The 20,929-nt window shown below is 37.4% G+C and overlaps 1 protein-coding gene and 1 non-coding gene across 5 annotated transcripts in view; both read left to right on the top strand.

Annotated features, from left to right (window-relative positions):
- Positions 1 to 20,929, top strand: part of NCKAP5 (NCK associated protein 5) — a 957,082-nt gene that overhangs the window by 17,689 nt on the left and 918,464 nt on the right. The window lies entirely within an intron of this gene.
- LOC133768406 (U6 spliceosomal RNA) lies at positions 18,405 to 18,511 on the top strand. The gene has a single exon (XR_009866951.1). It is a non-coding gene; the product is annotated as a U6 spliceosomal RNA (small nuclear RNA).

Here is a 20,929-nt window from a genome sequence, read left to right as displayed (position 1 = left end):
CCATGAACAGTACATTTTGGGCACAATGTGGTAAGGAGCCCCACAATGTGGGGACTGCCCTTTCCCTCCCAAAGCCCCATTGAATGTGCCACATTCAGGACAGCAGTCACACTATGATGCCAAAGCACACTGTCCCATGATAGCCCCTGAAATTCTGTTCCACAGCCTGCATTTGGTGAATGGAGCATAACTGAGCAGGGCAGCAGGTTTATCATACAGTGTTGGAGAATTCTCTAAGGAGAATCCACAGAGGCAGTCATGGGAAATCTGATAAATTATACTCTTCTAAATATTTCGTTTGGGCTCTGTCTGCTGTTTTGAAAACATATAATCTCCTGGGCAATGATGAGTCCCCTGACAGCACCTCTTATGTTTCTCACTCGCTTGCTCACTCTTTCTCTCCCTCCCTTGCTTACCCACCTTATCCTTTCTGCAACTCCCTTTTTATTCAGATACTTCTCTGTGGGGGTACTTTTTTTGCTCTTTGCTTTCACTTGAGTGTTTTGACTGTATCTAAGGTCTGAAATCAGCTGTTACAATTAAGGTGTGTTCTGAGTCTGTGTGTGCATGTATGCAAGCCCACATGTAGAGGGGTATGCCTCTGTGCACATGAATATGTCCATGTGTGTTTCAGAGCTTCTGTTTCTGCCATCTCAATCAGACAAAACCATCCTCAGATTTCCAACTTCCCCTAATCAAGCTTACAAAACACTCCATCAAGTCAGAATAATTCCAGATAATTTTAACAAGTCACGTGAATTTTTCTTGTTGAAACCAGTAGTATTTTGTGATAAGCGGTTTTTGTGCTGTTTTATCCAATTTCATTTGGGCCATGCTTAAGCTATTTTAAATCTTTCCAAAGTTAAACGTTTGGACCATTGAATCCTGTCTTTCTCTGTGATGTTTTATTGGGAGGATGCAAAATTCTTATACCAGACTTCTAAAATGTTTCAGTTTCATTTCTTGGACCAGGTACTGTTTATGGAAGCATTGTAAGGTTGTAGATTCTTAAAATTGTCTCTAGTAGTAGGTTCTTGGTGTACTAGCCACAAAGTGGATTGGACTTGGAGCCTGCCCTTGTGAGGTGGCAGAGCCCACAGGCAACCCATAAACTCTGAACTGTAATGTTACTTAGTAGAAACAACATTATGTTTTTAGAAAGCCCGCCTGTCATTCAGTTAAATCTGTGTCACATTTTTACTCTCAGCCTTGACCTCCAGCTGACTAAATCTGTGCTGACCCTGGGAAGAGGAAAGTGGAGGACCAAGTGTGGGTCAGCCTCTACTGGGGGGTGTACCTTTGCAAGTCTCACAACCTGATTTAGCAATTTTTGCATCTTCTGCTGCAGCAACTTCACCTAGCATTAGAGATTTAGCTAAGAATAGCCCAAGTCAAACGTTTACTATTCTAAATCAGATAAAGAAGGAAATTAAAAGAAGAAAAAATCCAACTTTAGCCTCAACTTCTCCACACTGCTTCCAACATTTAGTTCTATCCTTTTCTATTTCCTTCTGCATGTCCTTCCCAAGGCCTGATTGGGAATTTTCATAAACCTTGGTTGTACAGGGACCCAAAGAAATTCTACATTCCAGTGTACCGTTACTCAGACTTTCAAAACCTGTGCCTTGAAGGTGAGGTCTTGACTAGCAGAGCACAGAAGAGTGTAGGTGCAGGAGCTCTGGGTTAATGACATTCATCAGAGTGAGTTGAAAGTGAATTATTCTTAGGCAGGAGATATATTAAGTGAGATGCAATTTGACTCTGAAGGCTGATAGTTACATTTTTGGGAAGTTGTAGGCATCCTGTGTGCCTTTCTGAACCAAAAATACAAGCAATCATTTGGACAGTACAGTGATTTAGATTAATCAAAATTTAAATGTATTCAAAATGAGAGGGTACCTTTAGCTTTTTATCCTAGAAAACAGTTCATTCAGTTGTATGAAGTATGCACAAGAATGCACATTGCAACCTCATTTGTAATAGTGATAAGTTATTTGCTGTCTAAGTGTCCATCAGTAGGGAAAAAAGTAAAATAAATAATTCTTTGTCTATACTATGTAGCCCATATAGTCAGTAAAAGAATCAGAAGAGGGCCGGTGCCGTGGCTTAACAGGCTAATCCTCCGCCTGCGGCGCCGGCACACCGGGTTCTAGTCCCGGTCGGGGCGCTGGATTCTATCCTGGTCGCTCCTCTTCCAGTCCAGCTCTCTGCTGTGGAGGATGACCCAAGTGCTTGGGCCTTGCACCCGCAGGGGATACCAGGAGAAGCACCTGGCTCCTGGCTTCGGACCAACGCGGTATGCCCGCCGCAGCGCGCTGGCCGCAGCAGCCATTGGGGGGTGAACCAACAGAAAAAGGAAGACCTTTCTCTCTCTCTCTCTCACTGTCCACTCTGCCTGTCAAAAAAAAAAAAAAAAAAAAGAATGCAGAAGAGCTATTTGTGCTTTGACTTGGAAAGACCTCTGTTACACATTAAGTGGGGAGAGAGGGAATCAAGTTATCAAAACTATGTAGAACGGGGTATGAGTTTTGTTTCAAAATCTTATATACTTAGATATATAAACATGTTTGTAAATGGTTAGAAAAAGTTCTTGAAAGATAACAAATGGTGGAAATTTTAAATTTTTTTTCTTGTTGGGTGGCTATTGTTGGGTGGCTATAATTGAGAATGCATGAAGAAGAAACTTTGGCTGTTTTCCATGAAGCTTTCAATGTAATTTTAACATTTGCTTTAAAATATATATATATATATATGTATATATATATATATAAAACCGTGTATAACTTTTGAAAAATATTTACATATGCATGTTTGCCTATATATCTATATTTACTTACATGGGATATTCTGAAGGGATATTTTATGAACTATGAAGAAGGGATTTATTTTTTTCTAAATAAGTAATCTGGGATAACCAAAGTTGATATAAAAGCTGAAGAGAATCTCATGTTTCCCTGAGTACACTGCAATTTCCAGACATGGTAATATTTAATTTAGGGTACAAATCTAAGCTGTTACAATACAAGTCACCAGCTATTTCTAAGTCAGTGGAAGTAGAATTGTTATTTAAAAAGAAATACACTGCACAGGAGTCTCACTTCATTTCAATGCAGTTGAGCTCATGTCAGATATTCAGAGATGAACAGAGAAATGGGCTGTGACCTCTGTCCTCAAGGATAACCCTTTAGTGGGAAGAACAGGCAAGCAAATACCTATTATTTATTTATGGTTCCTCACAATAAATAAGGCTGGATGAAGTCCTCCAGAGGGAAAAGAGTTGTGGGCATACAAAAAAAGAAACAAATGTTGATTGTGCTGTTGGTTCTCTGCTAAGTACTTCCTAAGGATTATCCCCATTAATCCTTACTTCAATCCTGATTGTAAAGAGTGTTGGGATCCTACTTATGGTATGTGTAGTGTTATGATTTCCATTTTATAAATACAAAATGTTGAGATCCAGAAAAGCTAACGTATATATGCAGTGCTATGACACCAGACCTGAATAGCCTCTGAAGCCCCTAGTTTTCAACACATGCCAGTACTGCAGCCAGAAACAGAACACCTCCAGATTTTGTCCTCAAATGAGTTTCACAGGTGTAACCTCCAGAGGTAATTTAAGTAGTTAAGTATCTCATTCAACTAATATTTAATGGGAAGTTTTTGTTTTGAGGTCAGTTTATCCATGTTGAGCTTCAAAGAAACCATGATTCCGTCAAATGATTCTAAAAAATGGACAAAATATGTATGAATGTTAAATGTTTGTGTTTTTCCAAAGTGTTGGGTATTCAGCTTCCTCTGATCCTCAGAATTCTCAAGACCTGTTGACCTAATGTGACTCTTTCAGTCTGAATACATTTCCTACTTCCCAGGAAAAGATGCGGTAGTGAGAGTTCTTTTCTTTTTACTTTCAAGATAAATAATTACATTTATATCTTCAACATTAGTGTAATTTTCAAAGGCAGTGGTAAAGTTACTGTTTTGGAAAGATTTGACTGGGTTTTCCCCAAAGTAAAATTGGAATTAAACTTCATGGTCCATTTTTGTTATCTTTTTTGGCAGTCCAAAGAAATGCTTTCTTTAATTGAGTAAGATTCAGATATTCAATCGAGGCAGCAATCTTGAAATGATGAGAGTATTTATTTATGTTTTAGTCTCTTAAAAACTGTGTTTTTCTAAGGTTATGGCAGTTTAATGCAGTTTGCTTGTTAGGGTTCAATATATCTTTAGCAAATTTTTTTTTCTACTTGTAATTTGCTAAGATCAGTATTCTTTTTTTTTAACTTTATTTAATAAATATAAATTTCCGAAGTACAGCTTATGGATTACAGTGGCTTTTTCCCCCCATAACTTCCCTCCCACCCACAACCCTCCCATCTCCCGCTCCCTCTCCTATTCCATTCACATCAACATTCATTTTCAATTCTCTTTATATACAGAAGATTGATTTAGCCTATATTAAGTAAAGATTTCAACAGTTTGCACCCACACAGAAACACAAAGTGTAAAGTACTGTTTGAGTACTAGTTATAGCATTAATTCACATTGTACAACACATTAAGGACAGAGATTCTACATGGGGAGTAAGTGCACAGTGACTCCTGTTGTTGACTTAACAAACTGACACTCTTGTTTATGGCGTCAGTAATCACCCTAGGCTCTTGTCATGAGTTACCAAGGCTATGGAAGCCTTTTGAGTTCACCAACTCCGATCTTATTTAGACAAGGCCATAGTCAAAGTGGAAGTTCTCTCCTCCCTTCAGAGAAAGGCACCCCCTTCTTTGATGGCCCATTCTTTCCACTGGGATCTCACTCGCAGAGATCTTTCATTGAGTTAGAAACATGCCAGGGGATTCCAATTCAATCTTTAGCAAATTTAGGATACTAAGACAATATTAGGATTGTGCATTAACTAAGTGTTCCATGTGTGCTGGTAAAAGATGATGATGGTGTACTGTATACTTATTCTAAGTTATTTAATTAAGTAGGCTAAGCATTCACTTTTCATTTAATTAAAATATGCTGTATACAATCCCTATGAGTCTTCATATGACTTAATAAATTAACATTTAACAATAAAACTGGAAAATATAAGCATAGTTATTAGAACCAAAGTAAAATGACTACATCATTTAAAGCAGAGCATTAACAGAATATGAAGACAGCATAAAGCAGTTTTTCATTTTGAAGCTTAAAAGTGGTACAATGCAATAAATAATGCACACTGTAATTAAGAAAATAATCCAACTTATAAAACATTAAAAATGGGGCCAGCGTTTTGGCACAGTGGGCATCCAATATTGACGTGCAAAGTCAAATCTTCGTTGCTCATCTTCTGTTCCAGCTTCCTGCTAATTTGCCTGGGAAGACAGTAGAACATGGCTCAAGCACTTGGGCCCCTGCCACCAAGGAGTTCCTGGCTCCTGGCTTTAGCCTGGCCCAAACCTGGCTGTTGTGATCATTTGGGGAGTGTACCAGTAGATGGAAAAATAAATCTCTCTCTCTTTATCCTCCCCACCCCATCTTTCCTCTCTGTCACTATGTCTTTCAAATAAATAATCCTATTTTTAAAAGATTAAAATATCTTGGAATAAATTTAATAAAGGAATCACCAGACTTATATGCCAAAAACTGTAAAATATGGTGAAAGATGTTAAAGAAAATCTAAATGCATTACTCCTCATTTTGTCACATTCACTAAAGTACCTGAGAAGAACTTCCTAAGAAGGAAAATGTTTATGGCTCACAGCATGGAAGTTTACAGTTCAGGATTGGGTGGCCACATTAGTCTGGTGTCTAACAGAAACTTGTAGTGTTAGAGTAGATGCAGAGGAGCCATCACATGGTGATCAAGGAAATAGAGAGGAGCTAACTTGCTCACTATAACTACCTTCTGAATGCTAGTCCCTAATGACCTACAGGCTTCCCACCAGGCCCACCCCTCATATGCCATGATTAGTTCAAGTCTACATCTCTAATCTGTTGACCCTTAACGTAAAACTTCAAAGTTTAAATAATCACATAAGTATGGGGAGCCAGGTGCTGTTCAACCCATAGCACTAAACAAATACAAAGACACTGTACTTTCATGTATCAGAAGACTTAGCACTCTTAGGTGAAAATGCTCTTAGGATGGCAGTGCTCTCTTGATTAATCTATAGACTCAACATGCTTCCTATCAGAATCCCAGCTGGTTTTCCTATATAAATGTATAAGTTAATCCTAAAATTCATACAGAAATGCAAGGTACCTGAATTAGAAAAAAATCATCCTGAAAATGAAAAATGAAGTCAGGAGACTCGCTCCTATTTTCAAAACTTTTACCACAAAGTTACAGTGACCAAGATATTATGGTACTGACATAAAGCTAGACATATGCATCCATGGAATAGAATTACAAGAATGGAAATAGAGTCTCTCACTTATGGTCAATTGGCTCTTGACACGAGTGCAAGATAATTCTGTGGCAGGAAGAATAGTCTTTTCAACAAATAGTGATAGAATAACTCTGAATATTGATAAGTAAAAGAATACTCTTACCTTATATGCTACATAGAAATTAACTCAAAATGGATCATAGACATAAGTGTAAGAACTAAAGTTATGAAGTTTCCACATGAGGAATAAATCTTCATTGCATTGGATTAGGCAGAGTTCAAAGATGTGACAGCAAAAGCATATGCAACAAAAGAAAAAAATAAGTATCTCTGACTTCAGTAAATTAAAAAAAAATGTGCATTAAAGGGCACTATCAATAAAGGGAATATATAATCCACAGAATGGGAGAAAATATTTGCAAATGTTACTTGCATACCTAACAAGGGACTTCCATCCATTATATATAAAGAATTATACAACAACAAAAAAATCACATGTCATCTAAAAATGGGCAAAAGTCTGGGATAAATGTTTCTCCAAAGAATATATACAAACTTCTAATAAGCATTTGACCAGATGCTTAACATTATTAGTCACTAAGGAGATGGATATCAAAGCTACACTGAGATACCTTTTCGAATCTAGTTTTGTGTCTATAATAATAAAAAAGAACAATAATAAATGTTGGCAAAGTTATAGAAAAAATGGACTTATCATAAAATGCTAGTGAGAACGTAAAATCTATAGTCACTTTGGGAAATAATCTGCAGTTTCCCAAAATGCTAAACATGAAATTTCCATTTGATCCAGCAATTCTTCTGGTTCCAAAAAAGTTACACACAAATATTCATAGCAAAAATTTGGAAATGGGGGGGGGGGTGCTATGGCTCACTTGGTTAATTCTCTGCCTGTGGCGCTGGCATCCCTTATGGGCGCCAGATTCTAGTCCCAGCTGTTCCTCTTCCAGTTCAGCTCTCTGCTGTGACCCAGGAGGGCAGTGGAGGATGGCCCAAGTGTTTGGGCCCCTGCACCCACATGGGAGACCAGGAGGAAGCACCTGGCTCCTGGCTTCGGATCGGCGTAGCACGCCGGCCGTAGCGGCCATTTGGGGAGTGAACCAATAAAAGGAAGACCTTTCTCTCTGTCTATAACTCTACCTATCAAATAAATTAAAAAAAAAATTTGGAGATATCCAAATATCCAATAGCTGATATGCAAACAAAATATGCTATATCTATACAATGAAAAGTTATTCAACTAAAAGAAAGAATGAAGTATTGGCATGTGCTACAACATGAATGATCCTTGAAAACATTATGCTGAGTGAAATAGGTCACTCACAAAACCCCTATCATGGTCTCATCTATGGGAAACCCATTGAGAAAAATCAAATTTATATATATATATATATATATATATATGCATACATAGTTTCTTTTTGGAGTGTTGAAAATGTCATTAAATTAGATTGCGATGATGGTTATACAACTCTGTGAATTCATAAAAACTACTGAATTTTATATTTCAAATGTGTTGATATGGTATGTGAATTATACTTCAATAAAATTGTAAATTGATATGCAATGGATTTAAAAGCATTAAATCTCTTTAAATTGTTTATTGATCAATGTATTTTTTCAAGCTTTTATTTATATAAGGTGAACAAATTTTGTGTATTTCATAAATACAGATTTAGGAGCATAGGGACCTTCAAGATCATTGTCTTCAGTTCTCTCTATACCAAGGGGACTGGAGAAATTACACAATTTGTCAGAAGAGACACAGGTTGGTAGGGATAGAATTCAAACTGGTTCTTGGGACAAAATAAAATGTGTCCAGATTTGCTAAATCTTAGAGAAAACATCTATACAGCAGAATATGAGGTGTGGATGTCATTTTTTAAAAAGATTTATTTATTTATTTATTTGAAAGTCAGAGTTACATAGAGAGAAGGAAAAGCAGAGAGATGGGGGCGGGGAGAGAAAGAGAGAGAGAGAGAAAGAAAGGTCTTCCATCCACTGGTTCACTCTGAAAATGGCCGTGATGGCCGGAGCTGTGCCCATCTGAAGCCAGGAGCTTCTTCAGGGTCTTCCATGTGGGTGCAGGGGCCCAAGGACTTGGGCCATCTTCTACTGCTTCCAGGCCACAGCAGAGAGCTGGATTGGAAGTGGAGCATCTGAAATTCGAACCAGCACCCATATGGAATGCTGGCACTGCAGGCGGTGGCTTTACCTACTACGCCACAGCCTGCCCCTGTGGATGTCATATTTCAGATAATTCTATTAGTGTCACCTATCAAAAATAATCCATGTGCGACCTGCCTTATTTGTTGTATCGATGAGACAAGAAATCCTGTAACAGGGAAGAAAAACAGAGGCAACCAGAAGCTTACAGAAGCATGTGCTCACATACCTCAGAGAATCTATTAAATTAAAGAAACATAAAAATTGTCTTTGAAAGTGAGACTTTTTAATCTCTGTGCTTTAATGGCATACATGAATAGCTAAAAATTATTCAGTAACCCAAGTAATATTTTAATTTTAAAGTAAAGAGAGAAACCTTTATGGTTTCAGAACTTATTTCTATAACTTACAGTAATTGCTTCCACATTTTTGACTTCATGTAGAAAGAGAATAAATTATTTTTGTGAAGAAACTTTGAATTTCTTCCATTTGCACAGGCAGGTGATGAGAAATTAAATTAGTCTCTGCCTTCCGCTTTACTGTGCTTGCTTTCTGTGTTAGTATTTAAGACTTCAATCCTCTCTTACTGGAGTTTTACATTAAATCAAGCATTTAAAACAATTATCAAATTTTGCAGGAGGAGGAAGTTTTGTGAGAATTCATGTAGACCAATTTGCAAGTGTTAGCTGCATATTTCTCAGAGGTGAATTTTATTTGGCTTGTGATATATATTTTTAAAATCCAGCTACTCTCTAAAAATCAAAATATTTGAATATTTATATTAATATGCTGCTTGTCTTAAAAAACTGAACAGTTTGGGAAAATGGCCCTTCATTCCTGAATGCTGGTTATTAGCTGTAATTGATTTGCTGGCTGCCTTTTTGAATGAACCCTGTCCAGGTGGGTTCATTTCCAGGAGGCCAGGTGTACTCATTTACAGCACTCTTGTGACGTATTAGGCATTTGTATTTGCAGCTGCTGAATTTGCCCAGTCATCTACAACCATGCACTGCATAATGACATGTCAGTCAATGACAGACCACGTGTATCACTATGGTCCTGTTAAGATTATAACTATTGCCTAGTGATCTAAAAGCCATCATCATAAGAGAGCATAGTACTCAATTGTTTGCATCTATGTTCGTGTAAACAAAGCTGGGCTGCCAGTCCCATAGAAGCATGGCACTTATGTGCAGTACAGACTATTTCATAATGATAACATATGACTTTTACTGCTTATGCGATTCTTGTACTATGCTTTTTGTCATTATTTTAGGGTATGCTTCTTCTACTTATAAAAACAAGTTCACTGTAACTTGCAGCAGCCTCATACATCTAGAGTTTAATTGTGTCTCTTGATTCTACAGAGAGGCTGCATCCAGCCTAGGTTTCTGTAAGTGCACTCTAGCATATTTATCTGCCAACAAAATTACCTAATGAAACCATGCATATCTATATTTCCCCATAGGCACTTCTTTAAATGAGTATGCCCCTTGTAAAATAATTCAAAACTCATTGTTACCACATTCATTTAAATAAGAGTTATAAGCCTCACTGATTGTATATTGAGTCAAATTGAATTCCCCCCCAAAAGTGTATAAATCTGCATGTATTTTCAATATTTAGATAGAAACATTCTCAACAGAGGCAAAAGTTAGTTTCTAAGATATCACAGTAGTTTGTGGCCCTTCAAAGAGCCACAATGTATAAACAGATATATGAATATGATATATCTGTGGTATTAAAAGTTCAAGGAGAAAAAAGAGCAATGAGAGAAAAATTTTGAGTATGCTAGGGTTAGAGGAGAAGGTTTGTTGAGAAACTTTGAGATAAAGGAGGACTCAGAACAACTAATCCCTGATCTGATGTTTTCCTGTGAGAAACTCTTATAGCAAGGAACTCAAATACATGTATAAAGGGGATGGTAATCAAGTCAGAGTTGAGACACTGCCTTTAATCCACACTCCAGGAGACCAGCCAATCTAACTGCAAAAATAACCAGGGGAAACCAGCATTTTTTAACATTGGTGACGTAAGTAGAAATTGTTGCAGTAACTATTAGGAGATCAATTTGGCACTGCCTGGTAAGTTAAACATGTGCATAATCTATGACCCAGTGATTTCTCCATATGATAAGGGCTTCAGCCTTGGTCACACATGCATGAAGAAGAATGTTCACAGCAGCACTATTTGTGATATGAATGGCAAAAAAATTGGGAGCAGCCTACATATATATGCACATATATTGTTGGAAATCGGGTAAAATATTGTAAATTCATTCAATAGTATTTTGAAAATATTTAAAATGAATTAGAATTCCCTGTTTAGCAAGGATGAATCTTGAAGTCATAATGTTAAGTGGAAAAACTATATACACAGTGAAAATATAATTTATTCCACAGAGAGGCTCCTTTTGTACTACAGGATTGTGGCTACTGTTGGGGAGAGAGGGGCATATCATAGAGAAATTGAGATATAATGGTATCTGTAAGGCTTAATTTTTTTTAAAAAAGAAAGATTAATACAAATATGGTAAAAAATTAACTTTGTTAAGTGGGAGAATACTGGGTATGTGACTTTCTGTTATTCTGTGTAGTTTTTGGTATATTTAATCTTTTAAATTAAGTGTGCAACATTTTAAAGCACCATCAGAAACCCAGGAATATATGAAGGTACTTCAAAAGGCTCATGGAAAAATAGAATTAAAACATGAGCTTATTTTCTTGCAAAAATTTTGAAATCCAAGCACAATGATTTTCTATGAACTTTTTGTAGCTTCTTGTATAGAAATTTCTTTGATCTGATGTTCAGTAGCTTCAAAAAGGTTGGATGATCTTGTATTCACTGGTGGAAACATTTCCAGTATTTCTGAAGTGAGGAACAGAAAAGCCCACTGATGCTTGTTCTGTTAGGCAGTGCATTATAACCAGTGAGACAAATGAAACTTGTATTTACATATGTGGATATTAAAGAACTTGCTCCTGAACAACCAATAGATTAATGAAGAAATCAAGCAAGAAATTTTAAAAAATCTTGAAATAGAAGAACATGAAAATATACCCAAAACTTTGTGATATGATTTTTGCAGTACTAAGAGGGGAGGTTTATAGCAACCAATGCCTGCATAAAAAAAAAAAGTCTTAAAAAAAAACCCTTATTTTTTTACATTAAGGAACTAGAAATACAACAAATCAAATCTAAAGTTAGTAGAAGGAAAGAAATTATAAAACTCAGAGCACAAATAAATGACACAGAGACTAAAAAATACAAATCAATGAAACAGCTGATTCTGTGAAAAGATGATCATATTTGATAAACCTTTGGCTAGATTAACTAATAACAAATGAGAGGAGATTCAAATACATAGAATCAGAGGTGAAAATGAAGACATTATGACTGACCAACCAAAGAGCAAAGGATTGTTAGACATATTTATGAACAATTATATGGTAACACATTTGATAACCTAGAAGGAATAGACAAGTTTTTGGACACATACACCTTACCAAGATGGAATCTAGAGAAATAGAATACCTAAACAGACCACTAAGAAGTAGGGAGATTGAATCAGTAATCAAAAAGTTTCCCATCAAAGAAATCCCCAGGACCAGATGGCTTTATTGCTGAATTCAATCAAATTAATACAAATTCTTATTTATTTATTTAGTTGAGAGGTAGAGTTACAGACAGTGCGAAGAAGAGACAGAGAGAAAGGTCTTCCTTCCATTGATTCACTCCCCAGATGGCCGCAATAGCTGGAGCTGTGCCGATTTGTAGCCAGGAGCCAGGAGCTTCTTCTGGGTCTCCAAGTGGGTGCAGCGGCCCAAGGAGTTGGGCCATCTTCTACTACTTTTCCAGGCCATAGCAGAGAGCTGGATTGGAAGAGGAGCAGCCGGGACTTGAACCAGCGCCCATATGGGATGCTGGCACCACAGGCGGAGGATTAACCTACTGCTCCATGGTGCCGGCCCCGACAAATTCTTCTTAAATTATCTTTAAAAAATAGAAGAAGTGGGAATTCTTCCAGATTTATTCTATGAGGCCAGTGTTACCTGATACCAAAATCAGACAAGGACACAGAAAAGAAAGCCACATCCTTTCTTGATGAACACTGCTGAAAAAGTCTCAATCAAATACTATCAAATGAAATCCAAGAGAACATTAAAAAGATTTTGTATCATTACCAAGTGGAATTTCTCTCAAGGATACAGATGATTCAACATGCAAATAAATTAACGTGACAAGAAACATCATCAGAATGAAGAACAAAAGTCCTGTCATCTCAATACAAGTAAAAAGGCATTTGATAAAATCCAACATCCCTTTGTAACAAAAACTCTAAACTATGCTTAAAAGGATCATAGCTCAACATAATAAAGGCCATATGTAATAAGTCAACAGCTCATATCATATTGAATGGAGAAAAGCTAAAGACTTTTCACTCTAAGATTTGGAACAGGAGAAAGATGCTCACTTCTACCACTTTTATTCAAAGAATACTTGAAACCCTAACCAGAGCAGTTAGGCAAGAGAAAGAAATAAAAGGTATCCAAACAGAAAAGGAAGAAGTCAGATTTGCAGATGACACGATGTTACATGTAGAAAACCTCACAGACTACACCAAAAAGCTATTCTAACCAATAAATTCTGTGAAGCTGCAGGTTACAAAGTAAATGTACGAATATCAGTAGTGTTGTTATATGCAAATAGTCAATCAACTGAAAAATTAATAAAACAATCACATTTCCAATAGGTAAAAAAAAAAAAAACTAGGAATAATCTTGACCAATGAGGTGACAGATATCTATAGTGAAAATGATAAATTTATTTGATGAAAGAAATTGAAAAGGACACAAAGAAATGGAAAGGCAGCCCATAATTTAAAGAATTAATATCACTAAAATGTACATAGAACCCAAAGCAAATTATAGATTCTGTGCAATCCCTATTAAAATTAGAAGAACATTGCTGAAATTTATATGGAAACACAAAAAGACCCTGAATAAAACAATCTTGAACAAAAACCAACAAAGCAGGAAGAATTAGACTACCTAATTTTAAAATTTATTACAAAGCCATAGTAATTAAAGGAGAATGTTATTAGCATAAAAACAGGTTCATAGATCAATGGAAAGAATAGAGGTCCTAGAAGTAAACCCATGCATTTACAGCTTACTGATATTTGACAAAGGTGTTAAGAACATGCATTAGAAAGAAGATCAGCCATCAAAGAAGGAGGTACCTTTCTCTGAAGGGAGGAGAGAACTTCCACTTTGACTGTGACCCTATCGGAATAAGATCAAAGTCAGCGAACTCTAAAGGCTTCCATAGCCCTGGCAACTCATGACTAGAGCCTAGGGAGATTACTGACGCCATGAACAAGAGTGTCAAATTGTTAAGTCAGCAACAGGAGTCACTGTGTACTTACATCCCATGTGGGATCTGTCCTTAATGTGTTGTCTAATGTGCAGTGATGCTATAACTAGAACTGAAACAGTATTTTTACACTTTCTGTTTCTGCGTGGGTACAAACTGATGAGATCTTTACTAATTATATACTGAATTGATCTTCTGTATATAAAGATAATTGGAAATGAAAAAAAAAACAAACCTGGTGTTAAATTGGAAATGGCATAGAAAATTAATTAATTTTTAAAAAAATAATATGTAGGATCTCTGCCTTTAATGTGCTGTACACTCTTATTTAATGCTATAACTAGTACTCCAACAGTATTTTTTTTTTTTCACTTTGTGTTGCTATATGGGGGCAAACTGTTGAAATCGTTACCTAATTTATACTAAACTGATCTTTTGTATATAAAGAGAATTGAAAATGAATCATGATGTGATTGGAAGGGGAGAGGGAGCGGGAAAGGGGAGGGTTGTGGGTGGGAGGGAAGTTTTGGGAGGGGGAAGCCATTGTAACCCATGAGCTGTACTTTGGAAATTTATATTCATTAAATAAAAGTTAAAAAAAAAAAAAAAGAAAGAAAGAAGATCATCTTTTCAATAAATGGTGCTGGGAAAACTGGATTATCCATATGCAGAAGAATGAAACTAGATCCCCATTTTTAACCATGTACAAAAATGAAATCAAAATGGATTACAGATCTAAATATAAGAACTGAAATTTTGAAATTACTAAAAGGAAACCGAAAATGTAAAAGGATACTGCAATGGGCAAACAGTTTCTGGATCAGATCCCAAAAGCACGGGGAACAGAAGCAGTAGACAAGTGGGATTTTGTCAAACTAAAGAGCTTTTTTTCAGGATAAAGGAAGCAATCAATAGAGTGAGGAATGGGAGAAATTGTTTGCAAACCACACACATGACAAGAGGTTAACATCTAGAATATATAAGGACCTCGACTCAGTAGCAAAAGACTCTACAGATAATCTGGTTGAAAATGGACAATAGATCTAAACAGACTTTTCTCTAAGAAAGATATACAAATGGCCAACAGGTACAAGAAAAAGTGCTCAACATCACTCATTATCAGGGAAATGCAAATCAAAACCACAATGAGATATCATCTCCTTCCAATTTTATTGGTTATTATAAAAAAAAAAGATCACAACTGTTGGAAAGGATGTGGAGAAAAGGGAACCCTTGCACACTGTCGGTAGGAATGTAAATTCGTAGTTATTGTGAAAAACAGTTGGACATTCTTCAAAAATGCAATGAAATTAAATGAAAAAAAGTAGAGACTGGTATTGTTACAAAGAGAGTTATGCCATTGTCTGCAATGCTTGCTGGTTCGAGTTCTTGCTGCTCCACTTGCAATCCAGCTCCTTGTTAATGCACGTGGGAAAGCAGCAGCAGGTGATCCAAGTGCTTGGATTCTTGCACTCATGTGAGAGACCTGGATGGAGCTCTAGGCTCCTGATTTCTGCCAGGCCGATTCTCAGCTGTTGCAGCCATTTGGAAAGTGAGCCAATGGATGGGAGATCCTGAGCTCGCTCTCTCTCTCTCTCTCTCTCTCTCTCTGGTCCTCCCTTTCTCTGTGTAAGTCTGCCTTTCAAACAGATGATCTAGCAGCTTCACTTGTAGATATATATATATATATATATATATATATATGCAATGGAAATAAAATTCATCTGTCAAAGAGACATCTGTACTTCCATGTTTATTGCAGCACTATTCACAACAGCCAAGAAATGGAAACAGCCACCTAAGTGTCTATCCGTCAGTGAATGGGTAAAGAAAATGTGGTACATACACACAACGGAATACTGCTAAGTCATAAATAGGATGAAATCTTATCATTCACAGCAACATGGATGGAACTGGAGATCATTGTGTTAAGTGAAATAAACCAAGCACTGAAAAGCAAAATATCAAATGATCTCAGTTATATGGGGAGTCTGAAATAAAGTGATCACGTAGAAGTTAAAACTACAACAGTGGTTACCAGAGGTTGAGGAGAGATGATGGGGAAAACCTGGGAAAACATTCTTTTATGGGTATTAGTTTATAGCTAGATAGAGCAAATTCTGGGATTATGTTACACAGTAAGATGACTACAGGTAACATACTTTATATTTTTGTATAAAAAATAGAAGATAGGATTTTGAATGTCATTATTAACAAATGTTAAATGCTTAAAGAGATAAATGTTGTCATTATTAACAAATGTTATATGTTTATCCTGATTGGATATTACACATGCATATATGAATTGAAATATTACATAGTACTCCATATAGATATACTTGTTTTACATCTGTTAAAAATTTCTTTTTTAATTTTTTTTTCTTTTTTGACAGGTAGAGTGGACAGTGAGAGAGAGAGACAGAGAGAAAGGTCTTCCTTTGCTGTTGGTTCACCCTCCAATGGTCGCCGCGGCTGGCGCGCTGCGGCCAGCGCACCGCGCTGATCCGATGGCAGGAGCCAGGTGCTTCTCCTGGTCTCCTATGGGGTGCAGGGCCCAAGGACTTGGGCCATCCTCCACTGCACTCCCTGGCCACAGCAGAGAGCTGGCCTGGAAGAGGGGCAACCGGGACAGAATCCAGTGCCCCGACCGGTGTGCCGGCGCCGCAAGGCGGAGGATTAGCCTAGTGAGCTGCGGCGCCGGCCTACATCTGTTAAAAATTTCTAAGAAAGTAAAGCTTTTTAAAGATCTATTTCTTTTTTAGAATTATCTGCTACAGATTTATTGAATTTCTTTTTTTAATATTTATTTATTTGAAAGTTAGAATTACAGAGAGAGACAGAGACAGAGAGAGATCTTCCATCCCCTGATTCACTTTCAAGTGGCCTCAGTAACAAAACATTCTTTTTTTGGATTAGTGAGGTTTTTATTATTTTCTTTTTAAAGTTTATTTAAATTATACAAGTTTCATGTATTTCATACATACAGATTTAGAAACATAATGATACTTCCTACCCTACCCTCCCTTCTGCCCATGCTCCAACCCTTTTCCCTTTTCCCTCTCCCATTCCCACTCTTAATTTTTATAAAGATCTAATTTCAGTTTACTTAATGATCATAAAGTTAACCTTACGCTAAGTAAAAAAGTTCAACAAATAGTATGAGGAAAAAAAAAAAAACACTGTTCTTCAACAGAAGAGACAAGGGTTCTAAACAATTATTGAATCTCAGAATGTCCATTTCACTCCATTGCATTGCATTTTAGGTACCTCAGATCAGGGAAAACATACGTTGTCTGTCTTTTGGGAAATTGCTTATTTCACTAAGTATAATAGTAGAAACGTAACATTCTATACAATGACAAATAGAGTGAAGAGCTTCAACATAGACTAGAAGAAAGTATTTGCAATGTTTATTAATAAGGATTAATATTCAAAGTATATTAAAGGCTTTTATAAGGCAATAAAAAAAGAAGAAGCAACAGAAGAACAAGCAGGCAAGTAATTTAAGCAGACAATCCAGAAAAGAATAATTCAAAGGACTGAAGAACACCAAAGATGCCCACATTCACTAAGAATCATGGATTGTAAATTAAAACAATGAGGGCATCTTTTTCTCATAAAACAGCCAATTTGGAAAAGCTTTAAGATTGATTCTAGGGGCTGGCACTGTGGTGCACCAGCATTCCATATAGATGCTGGTTCAAGTCCCAGCTGCTCTACTTCCAATCCAGCTCTCTGCTAATGTACCTGGGAAACCAGAAGAGGATGGCCCAAGTCCCTGGGCCTCTGTACCTACATGGAAGACCTGTAAGAAGCTCCTGGCTCCTGGCTTCAGATCTGCTCAGCTCCGGCCATTGCGGCCATTTGAGGGGTTAAACAGCAGATGGAATATCTCTCTTTGTGTCTCTATTTCTCCCTGTAATTCTTTCAAATAAATACATCTTAAAAAAAAAATTGATTCTAGGGGCTGGCATTACTGCATAATGGCTAAAACCACTGCCCAAGATGTTGGCATCCCATATGGGCTCCAGTTCCTGTCCTGGCTGCTCCACTTCTGATCCAGCTCTGTGCTGATGGTCTGGGAAAGTAGCAGAGGATGGCCCAAGTGCTGGGGCCCCTGCCACCCAGCTAGGAGACCCGAATGAAGCTTCTGGCTCCTGGTTTTGGCATGGGCCAGCGGCTGTTGCAGCCATCTGGGGAGTGAACCAGCAGACAGAACACCTCTCTCTCTCTCCTTTCTCTGCAACTCTTTTAATAAATAAATCAATAAATCTTTATACAAAAAAGATTGATTCTATTCACAGTGACAACTGTGTTGAACACAAGTAGTCCCATTCATAACTAGGGGGTAGTATATATTCTTAAAAGATGTTTTTGGAAGGCAATTAGATAATTTGTATAAAAATCTTAATATTTTTATGTTCTAGTTCTAGTTCTGGAGATCTGTGCTTTATAGAAAATCTCATACACGTGCTCGCTTCGGCAGCACATATACTAAAATTGGAACGATACAGAGAAGATTAGCATGGCCCCTGTGCAAGGATGACACGCAAATTCGTGAAGCGTTCCATATTTTTGAGATCTTTACTAATTATATACTGAATCGATCTTCTGTATATAAAGATAATTGGAAATGAAAAAAAAAAACACCTGGTGTTAAATTGGAAATGGCATAGAAAATTAATTAATTTTTAAAAAAATATTATGTAGGATCTCTGTCTTTAATGTGCTGTACACTCTTATTTAATGCTATAACTAGTACTCCAACAGTATTTTTTTTTTTCACTTTATGTTGCTATATGGGGGCAAACTGTTGAAATCGTTACCTAATATATACTAAACTGATCTTTGGTATATAAAGAGAATTGAAAATGAATCATGATGTGATTGGAAGGGGAGAGGTTGCGGGAAAGGGGAGGGTTGTGGGTGGGAGGGAAGTTTTGGGAGGGGGAAGCCGTTGTAACCCATAAGCTGTACTTTGGAAATTTATATTCATTAAATAAAAGTTTAATTAAAAAAAAAAAAGAAAATCTCATACAGGCACAAAAGATGCATAGATGTGCTCATAGCTGTGCTGTCTAGAAGCAGAAAACAACAGCAACTACTAAATTTCTACCAGTAAGTTAATGAGCAATTTTTTGATTATTCATGCAAATAATAATATGAGACTATGAAGAACTTAGGCCCAAGCATTTTGAATATATCAGATGATAATATTGAACAATAGATGTTAAACCCATTGTATAAAAAGGAAAAATATATATTTCTACAGGTAAACAAAAGTGTTAAAATTTACTGTCTCTGTGGAAAGAGAGGAAGGGAGTGAGTGAACATACATAATTTTCACATCATACTTTGTATTCATTTTTTACTGCTTATGTATTTGGCAAAGAGAATAAACACATTTAACAGGTTGTAATTTTTTAAAACCAGTAAATAAACCATTATCATTGCAAAGTGTTTTTTTTTTTTTTTTGTTAAGTTCTAGGACATTTCAGAAGTGGTTACTGCAAGGTGTCCAGTGCGTAACAAATCTTCCCAGATGAATCAATTAATTCACAAGCTTTTATTGGAATTCTGCTCCCAGGCGAGATTCTCTGGTCCCAACAGAGCCAGGGTGTTGGGGGGGTGGGGGGAGGGGGCCGGGAGCCAAGCTGGGGAAGGGGAAGGTGAGCTTCAGAGGTTGGGAGGGCTCCTTTTATAGATACAGGGCGTGGGGGTTAAAGGTTGAGGCGGGTCTGATCCTCATTGGTTGACCTTTAGGCACCCTCGGGGACCTTGACAAGGAAGTGTGGGTAGGGACTCTCCATTCCTGGAAGTGTAGGCCTTCTTTCCTTGCAGATAGTTACAATGAGGGTTAGGGTTGTGGGAAATTTCTCACAAGAGAAAATATTGAGTAATGGGATAGTTTGCTTCAGGGATGGAAAACTTTCTGCTTTTGCTCAAGAGCTGTGGCCATTGGGTGAGAATGCTAGAGACAAACTGGAACTTCATCTTAAAAATATTTATTTACTTATATATTATTTGAAAGGCAGTGTGACCGAGAAAGGGAAGAAAGGAGGAGGAGGGGAGAGAGAGTTAGAGAGGGAGAGAGATCTTCCATCTCTTGGTTTGCTGGGCTAGGTGGTAACCAGGAGCCAGGAACTCCATCAGAGTCTCCCACATAGGTGGCAGGGATCCAAACACTTGGGCCATCTTCTGCTGCTTTCCACAGCCCATTGGCAGAGAGCTGGATAGGAAGTGGGGTGGGCGAGACTCTGAAGTGGCCCTGTGATGTGAGATGCTGGTGTTGTAGGCAGTGGCTTAACCCATTACACCACAGTGTTGGTGCCTAGCCTGGAGCTTTCCAATAGTACTAAAAGCTTGCTTGTGAGATGGGTGCTTGTGAAAAGCAGTGTGTCATTTGTCCCTGGAAGAGCCAGAGCCTTGCAGTTTCTTGTTAGGCTAATTTTAGAGACAATGACTGCACTGGGGGGTGCCCAGAAGATACTTTTTTTTTTTCGTAAGGGAAAGCTTTCCTGGGGGAAACTCGACAGACCAGAGGGAAGGGACGAAAAAGGAAAAGAGAGAGAAGGAGAATGTAAGAGAGAGATCAAGAGACAGAGAGGGGGAGAGATCAGGAAATGGAGAGAAAGTGAAATCGGAAAAGACCCCCTAAAATTTACACTAAAATGTGGCCCCTTAAAGTTTCCCAGAATTGCTATCTGGGGTGCCACATGTACTACCAGAATTTGGGGTGCCATACAATTTCACCATGGGCTTATTACTAAATCCCCAATATTAATAAGCCCAAGAGGGTTCTTGCCTAATATTTAGAGAAGAATTCTAAATACCGGCACAGATAAACAAGACAGCATGGTACATTTTAAGCTTTTATTTAGTGAGAAAGATGCATAGGAGAGTGAGAGCTTTATTTAAGAGAGAGAGGTGAATAGGGGTTCATACTGAGCACTAGGAACCAGCCAGGTGGAAGAGCATCTAGGCCTGTATCTGGG

The sequence above is a fragment of the Lepus europaeus genome, chromosome 1, assembly GCF_033115175.1.
Source record: "Lepus europaeus isolate LE1 chromosome 1, mLepTim1.pri, whole genome shotgun sequence".
Taxonomy (NCBI): domain Eukaryota; kingdom Metazoa; phylum Chordata; class Mammalia; order Lagomorpha; family Leporidae; genus Lepus; species Lepus europaeus.
Note: the sequence above shows the minus strand (reverse complement) of the source record. Positions and strands in the feature narration are given on the sequence as shown.